The sequence below is a fragment of the Epinephelus moara genome, chromosome 7 (genome assembly GCF_006386435.1).
Source record: "Epinephelus moara isolate mb chromosome 7, YSFRI_EMoa_1.0, whole genome shotgun sequence".
Taxonomy (NCBI): domain Eukaryota; kingdom Metazoa; phylum Chordata; class Actinopteri; order Perciformes; family Serranidae; genus Epinephelus; species Epinephelus moara.
Window position 1 is genome coordinate 29,836,067 of NC_065512.1, and position 8,363 is coordinate 29,844,429.

Here is an 8,363-nt window from a genome sequence, read left to right on the forward strand (position 1 = left end):
CTAGCAGAATTCACCAGAGCAGTACAGAGACGCTGTCACAGAAACACCGGAAATGACACAACTCGCTTACCGCAATACGTCAGCACGTCAGGTTCAACGACCACCACTAAGCTTCCAACTTAACTAAAACTGGAAAATACAAGTTTGAAAGTTTGAGTTAAAATAGCTTGCAAGAGTGTCATTTTAAACACAATGAGGCAATAAAGGTGGACTAGTGAATAGATGAGTCTCTGTGTTTGGTGTGATGACGTCCTCAACAACTTCTGTCTTATCTAGCCATCGGTTAGTAACTGTTTTCAAATTTCAATAGTGGGACTCACATGTTTAATGCCTTAGAACAAAACATGAAAATATCTTAAGCATGTGTTACCCACAGGCCTTATTTCAGGCTTCTAACCAAAAACCAATTCAAAAAACCTACTGACTCTGAAGGGGAACTGGAAGTGCAAAAATAAAAAAACATTCTATTAACACATCCAGCAGACACACAGCAATATGGGCAGTCATTGTGGAATCATGTTTGCATTGACTTGTCAAACACAAGTCTCTCTTTTAGCTCTGTTTTAAACTACACCGACTCCTGGAAGAACTCTCTGGCTTTTTAGCTACAAAGTGTTTAACAGTATGTTCACCAACTAACTTTGTCAGTCTGCCTTTTGGAGCTGAGCAGGTAGTGTACAGTATAGGCTTATCAGAGCTTTTTTGCTGAGAACAAGTGCCTGCTTTGACCAACAATGACATATGAGAGCGGTCAGAGTGAACCAAAACAGTGAAGTTGTGGGCAGTAAAACCAAAATATTGTGCTGGAAGATAATAAAATGCTTTGTAGAGATGAGGGGTACTGCAGAGTTGCAGGACAAGTCTTTGGGGGTTTATCATGGATGACCCCTTTTTACATCACACGTAAGTAATTCATCAATGGTTAACATGAAAATATTGAGTAGAATAGCTTTAAACAACGTATCCTTATGCAACAGCTCATATGAGATCCCCCCAAAATGCACACACAATGCTTTCTATGATATCCTATGAATTAGCACCCCACAAATTATTGCGCCCTCAACGTAAAGTTACATAGTTAAAGGATAATCGGTATTTTTCAACCTGGGGCCTATTTCTTCATGTGTGTGTGTGCGTATGATACATAGGTACAACTCGTTCTAAAATTGGTTCAGTATTGAGGGAGGCGGATGCAACCGGCAGCCGTGAAACAAGCTAAAATGGTAACGGGTTCAAATGCGTCCCGTATAAGTTTGTGCATTAAAAGTGCTTTTTATCGCCACTGACCGCTTCAGATTGACAGTGCTATCTCTGTAAATAGCATACTAAGCATTACCCTTATCTCTGGGCTGTGTGACGTCAGTCAGAACCAGTTTTAGAATGAGTTGTACCTATGAATCATACGCACATATACACATGGGGAAATAGGGCCCAGGTTGAAAAATACCGAAGTTATCCTTTAATGTAAAGTTACATAGGTTGGGTTTAGGCAAGAAAAGTTACTGTGGTGGGTTTAGGTAAAGAAACATGGTGACAATGTACCTTACAATGACTCAAACTTTACTAAAAACAGTTCTGAACACCAGTCTCCTGGGGTGAAGTCCTGGGGGAAAGACCTATGTTTTGTGACCCATGCAGCAACCCAAGCCATCCTCCTAACTGGACCACTCATGACCACGTCTTTCTTTACTCCCATCAGTGCATTCATCATGTGATTGTAGCCCTCCAAAATATGTGGGTTATGCACAAATTACTAGCTCATCAGTATATGGGATATGTACGAATTTTGGTGCATTATTTGATTTAACTTAATTTAAAAGATGTTTAAAACTGATCATCAGTTCTATCATCAATACACTGTACTCGCCAAGTTAACTTCAGAGATTTAGGGATGCAGCAACGTTTATAAAAAGATGATAAATGGTCAGATACCAGATCAACCAAAATGTACGTAGAGGAACAAACAAAGATGAATCATAACTCATTACCTAAACTGTCCATTGTAAACCCCATCACAGTTTACAGACCCACTTCCTGGTTCATCTTTGACCTATCATACTTGCCGAAGTTCTGCGCATATTGTTTTATTATTGTGTGTATTGTTTTTCTGAGCATGAGTTACTATTACTAACATTTCAGGTGCACAGACTTTCATCCTCAAATAAAGTTGTTTATAATCTGATTAAACAACTGGCTTATTAACAACCTCTATCATTATCGAATTGTTTCTCGTCCATTTGATTCTTTTGCATAGACGACCATTACATGAGGGCCGCAACAACAAAAGTAGGATCAAAGTGGTACCAAACCTGAATTATTCTTTAACTATAGTCTGATACGTAGACAGATAAGGGGAGTGAGACTGAGACACAGACAGGGTGTATAGACCTATATATAGGAAGAGTCAGATAAGGGTACAGGCAGGCAGTTAGACATACGAGGCTTTCCCCCTCATTTGACCTTTGTAAGCAAATGGCAGCTGTTTTTCAATGAGCTCATATTGGTGGAAGCCCAGTATTTGTCATGTCTGTGTGTGTGTGTGTGTGTGTGTGTGTGTGTGTGTGTGTCTGTGTGTAGACCTACCAGAGTGGATTTCTGGGCGGTGAGTCACAGAAAGTGGAGATTGCAGAGTCAGGCAGATACATATCCCAGTGTCCCCGAGCAAAAATACACCCCTAACTAAACACACACACACCTACACATATAGTGGTGTAGAAATCACCTCAGTAGCAGATGTCTGGCATCAGGTATGTATAGTAGTGTGGCCGTCTGTGCCAACTTTTTTACGGTCATAGTCTCACTCATATCCTGGGATCCTGCTACACTACAGTATCTGCAGGTGTAGAAAATGTTTCACTTGCTATTTTGGCTGATAAAATGGTCAGATGACACGGTTTTAATTTTTTTTTTTCATTTATGCTCCAACCTATGCTTTTTTTGTCTATAGGCACCCATATTTGTTTTACACCTTTTGAAATACTGAAAACAGTGATATATTCTGTCAGTGATGCTAATAAAATTACTTCCTCTTAACACTTAACTTTCTGTAAAATGTCAGGTTTGTCTATGCGTCTGTAAACATGTTAAAGAGGATAAAATTAGATTAGATTACAATACATTAGTCCTTGGAAACAAATGTCGTCAACAGTGTGCTCTATCTGAAGCATGCTGAGAGGCAGAAAATTAATGATGGATGGTTGGAAAGATGATTGAACCTTTGATCAGATACCGCGATTGATGAATCATCTATGACGTCTGGGTGCTTTGAGCCGACATTATGAGCATCGAGGTTCACCAAAGATATTCATCTAAATCAAGTTGAGATGATGACTTCACCAGTGCCAGATAGTGGAAAAGTTGCATCTATTGCCAGTAAACAGCTTGTAGCATAGATACAGTTAAACAAGTTGTAGACGCAACAGAATATAACTCTTGTTTAGCAATATGAGCCTCTAGTTTTTCTGAACAACACATTACATAAATCCATTGCTATTAGCGATGACCACAGACAGTGCTGAAATAACTGGACAGACAGCTGGAGAGTCAGTTTGGTGTTTTAACAATGACATCCTCAGCTTAACTGGGCGATGTCCATCATGAGAACCAACATGTGAGCAAAAACAGAAGAACAAGGTTCATGTGTGTGTGTAAGCTTTGACTTTATTCAAATGAGGAACCAGATTGACAAAAGAAAATATACAAAATATTATAACTGTAAAGTAGTTATCTGTAAACTTGCCTCGTCTGTTTGTTGTTAAGACAGTGAATTTGGTATTACTAGTAGCCTTAGTCTATATTAAAGACGTTTTTAGATGTCTCAACCAATTTCTGAATAAGAATTAGACCATTCATCAATGTGAATATGTCAAGCTTACATCATCACTTTTTGATAACATTCCCAAAGATATTTGTCACATCATTTATTTTGTAGGAAAAAATAACCACAGAAATTCATTTTTGGTGACTAGAAAAGCCCCAAAACTAGGTTGCAGATACATAGCCAGAGCATATCACAAACTCATAGAGTTGTTAGATGTCTGTCAATTCCTCTTTCTCATACACCTCCACTTGAGCCACACTGTTGCACACATGTTCCTTTGTTACACTGAACATGAGCACTTTGGTTTATTTTGAGTCAATCTCACAACTTCTACTCTTGTTGCAGTACAAACTCACCAGAGCACACCAAATGTGCATTAATCTGCTGCTAGAAATAGTCCCTAAGAAAAGTTTTTTTTTTTTTTTAAAGCTATAGTGCGTAACTTCTGTCGCCTCCCAGCGGATAATGCGTTATTACAACTAATAAGCCGGCGGCACTTCCATGTACACAGAGTAACACTTGCCACACACCGTGTACACAGAGTAACACTCGCCAGTCGCCACACACCGTACACAGAGTGTGTCCATTGTGTGTCATTATGGCGAAATTTGGTTCTACCCAGCTGGCCACCAACATCATTCAATGTTGATATTTGGTACAATTTAGGTTGTAATGTCTGCTGACCAAAATGAAATGTCATCACAACATCTAATACCAACGTCAATTTGACGTAGAATATTGACAGCAGATGATGATGATGATGATGATATTTTGTTGGTTTCAAGTTGTGTTGTTATGTAACCAAAATCCAACATCTTCCAAACATCTCATGCCAACATTATCTTGACATACAATATCGACATTTAGTCATAAGCCAACATCTGCAAAACGTCATAATGTTAACATCCACACAACATGAACTTCTAACATCATTAGACATTTAAAATATTGTCAACCCAGTTTTCATTATTTAATTCTGTCAAACATAAGAGTCCATATTTTTCCATGTCCTTGGACAGATTTTGTCAAAACAGTGGGGTCGCAAACGTGCAAAATTAAGTCACAAACTTTAGAGGTGTGTAGTTAAGATGAAAACTAAAGGTCCAGTTCTAAGATGGGTGTGGTCCAAGCAAGGGGGCTAGGAGTAGGTGGGCAGAAAGTAGAGAGGTGACCCCTGACTCACATTTGTTTTAAATCATGGATTGCTGTATCACAGCTGGACTGATCCCATCGAAAGAGTGGCTCAATCCCAACCAAGGACGTCTAGTTTATATATTACTGAGCATTACTCCCTTAGTCGGCTTCATTGAAATTTTTCTTATTCAATACCTCATAGTTAGAAAAAAAAAGCCTGATGGAAACTAAGCTAAAGAGACAGTCATAGAGTATGAAGTCACTGTTCTCTTCTGACCAAACCTGTGGTAGATAGGATCATGGAGTCAGTATTAGAATTCTAGTAGTATTCCATTACTGCTTCTATTTCTATGAGGGGACTCTCCACTTTTTACGATTGACCTCCCAGCTGCGGCACATGCATTACTATGTGGTATTACACACAGACACACACACACACACACACACACACACACACACACACACAAACACACACACACACACACACACACACACACACACACACACACACACANCACACACACACACACACACACACACACACAAACACACACACACACACACACACACACACACACACACACACACACACACACACAGACACACACAATGTGGAAATGTCTTAAACACTGGACTGACTATTTTAAGGTATGAACATGTTTATGTTGTACACTGGGTATACCTGTGTGTGTGTGTGTGTGTAGTGCTGTCTGTTTGTTTGTCTTTGTATATTAAAAGCAGAGCCGCTCTTCCATCTGCACCGTTATTACATGACATCATCCCCTGTCAGGGTGTCTGTTAACAGCTAAAGGAGCCTCAACTCTTCTTTCCTCAGTATGGATGCAGTTTATATGTCGTCAGTACAACATACTGATCCAGCCTCTGATTCACGTCAGAGGAAGGTGAACATGAGTGGGTTTGAGCGTGGGGCTGTTTTGTGGTAACGGCTGCAGGTCATGTAGTTTGAGTGAACATCAGATGAGTGTTGACAGAAAACCCAGCCAGGTGATCATAAGTGGAAGTGAATCACTGTCTGACTTTGCCCTGGAAAGAAGGCCGAGGGGGGGATGAGGATGACAAAAAGAATCTTTACTCATTGCTATGCTTTCTTTTTTTTTTTGTTTTGGGGTCTTTTTTGCTTCCTCAACAATTTTTTTCTTAGCCTGTGCAGTTTTTCTTTTTTGTTCCACCCCTGTCGTCTTTGCTTAATAAACCAGACATTAACACTTACAAAGGGGGATTCTCCATCACTCTCTTTTCTATCCTTCTTTCTTTTCCTTTGTACACACATGCACACAAGATGGCTTTTATAAGGAATAACTTATCGCTTTATAGCTTCAGTAATGGGTGAGTAGAACACTTCCTTTTGGTCATATTTGGTCATACCAATACTAAGTTCTCCCCAATGCATGCTATGCCCATATATATAGTACAGTTCTCTAACCTTGTGCAGGGAAGTATTGATAATATAAATCAATATTTCAAACTAACTAGTGCCAATGTCAAATGTATTGAGAGAAAATACTTTTGACCATAACCTGTACAACCCTCCCAATGATCCAACCACTCACACCCTTCCTTCTGCACCTCAGACGGACTCCAGTGTAGGTGATCTGATCTTCATCAACACAGCCTCTCGGAACTGTGTGGGAGATTTCAGCTCCATGTATTTTTGCTGTAGAACCTTCAAGGGCTGCTATATCAAGAAACAAAAACAGCCATAAGCTATCAGAAGACTTGCTAACCACCGTTGCTTTTGTGATGGATACATCCAAATCGGTGCCCACATTTAGCAACAGCAGTTGTGGAAGCATGGAAACCATATATGCACATGTGGAAGTGAGTTTTAGGCAGGTTGGGGGTAGGACATGGCTTCAACAGCTGTGTGAGACGACTCAAACATCCAAAACCACATCAGAGAATGCTAAAACACACATATACATACACGACTGCGTATATACACAGCTGCATGTGGATGTATCCTTTACTCTCATGTTAATGCTGATTATGGGTTCAAACCAGGACATTTACAGCTCATCTGTATAAGACGTGTGTGTTCTTATATTCAACCCTATCAGTTGTGTAGGAATACAAGGCCTGTCAAAACATACAGTAGGCTACCTACAAAGTACCTTGTAATGCTGAGCCACTATGCAGTGATCCTCCTTTTGAGTCCTAAGGCCCAAGACTGATGCCGTTATAAGAATAACAATTACAGTAACAATATGTATCCATGCAGTGTTAAATTGGGAGACTCCCGTCTATCTCCTTTAATCATGTACAGTTTGAGGGAAATATCAGGATATTTCAAGAGCATCGCTGGACTTGTGTAATTACTGATCCACCACTGATGACCACAGACATGCTGTAGAACACACCCTGCCCTGCCCAAAGGCTTGCTCAACCCATCTGCGGTGTGTGTGTGTGTGTTGTGTGTGAGTGCATGTGTGTGTTCTGCATTATTTTCTGCCTGAACTAAGAAACTAAGTGATTTGAAGAACAGCATGCTTTCCATGACTGTGGCGTCAGTGGAACAGTAAAACCAATGCAGAGCTGTAAATATAGAAAATCTTTAATCAGCTTAGAATGAAGGAAATATGCATTTATATAACTATTAGCTACAATTTCAACGACAGTGATATATTCCGTTTTATAATCATTTTTGACTCACTGTAATGTAGTTAAAAAGGTGTAAACTGTGGCTTAAAATCTAAATCTGCTTCTTGCAGCAGACAATATTAAAATTGCAGTTGGGAGGGTTTGACTTGAATGCTACATGATCATGTTGCCTTTCCTGAGCAGACTCTTGACCTCCGACCTTCTGTCGAGAGTCACAGAGGTCAACACACCATGGCCTGGTTTATTTACCTGGTTCTCTAAACATCCGTTACAAATTGCTTAGTGTGTGTGCAAGCGTGTGCATGTATGTATATGTCTGTTAATGTTTGTGTGTATGGGTGTAACACTGCTGTCAACGCTGTCTTATCATAAATTACTCTCTAAGATAAACAGAGGAGGCTTTGAGAGGGGTTAAAATGGGGCATTTGCAAATGCGTACTGTCTGGTTGAGTAAGACTAAAGATGAATAAATTGAACCTGTACAGCTCCAGTTTGGTTTAATATTCTCAAACTAGACTTTATAAGAATACATTCATTATATTGAAGTTATGGGTCTGTTTAAAAGATTTACATAATTTGATGACAAATGTTATTCAAATGTTGTGTTTAAAGGGCCAGTGTGTAATATTTGGCATGGTTTATTGTCAATCTGAATCTGAATCTGAATATTCTACCCATTAATATGTTTATATAAGTGTATAATCGTTATAAAATAAAATTTGTTTGGTTTTCGTAGCCTTATAATTATGCTTTTATATATATATATAGCAAGGGCCTTGCTTTAGAGAGG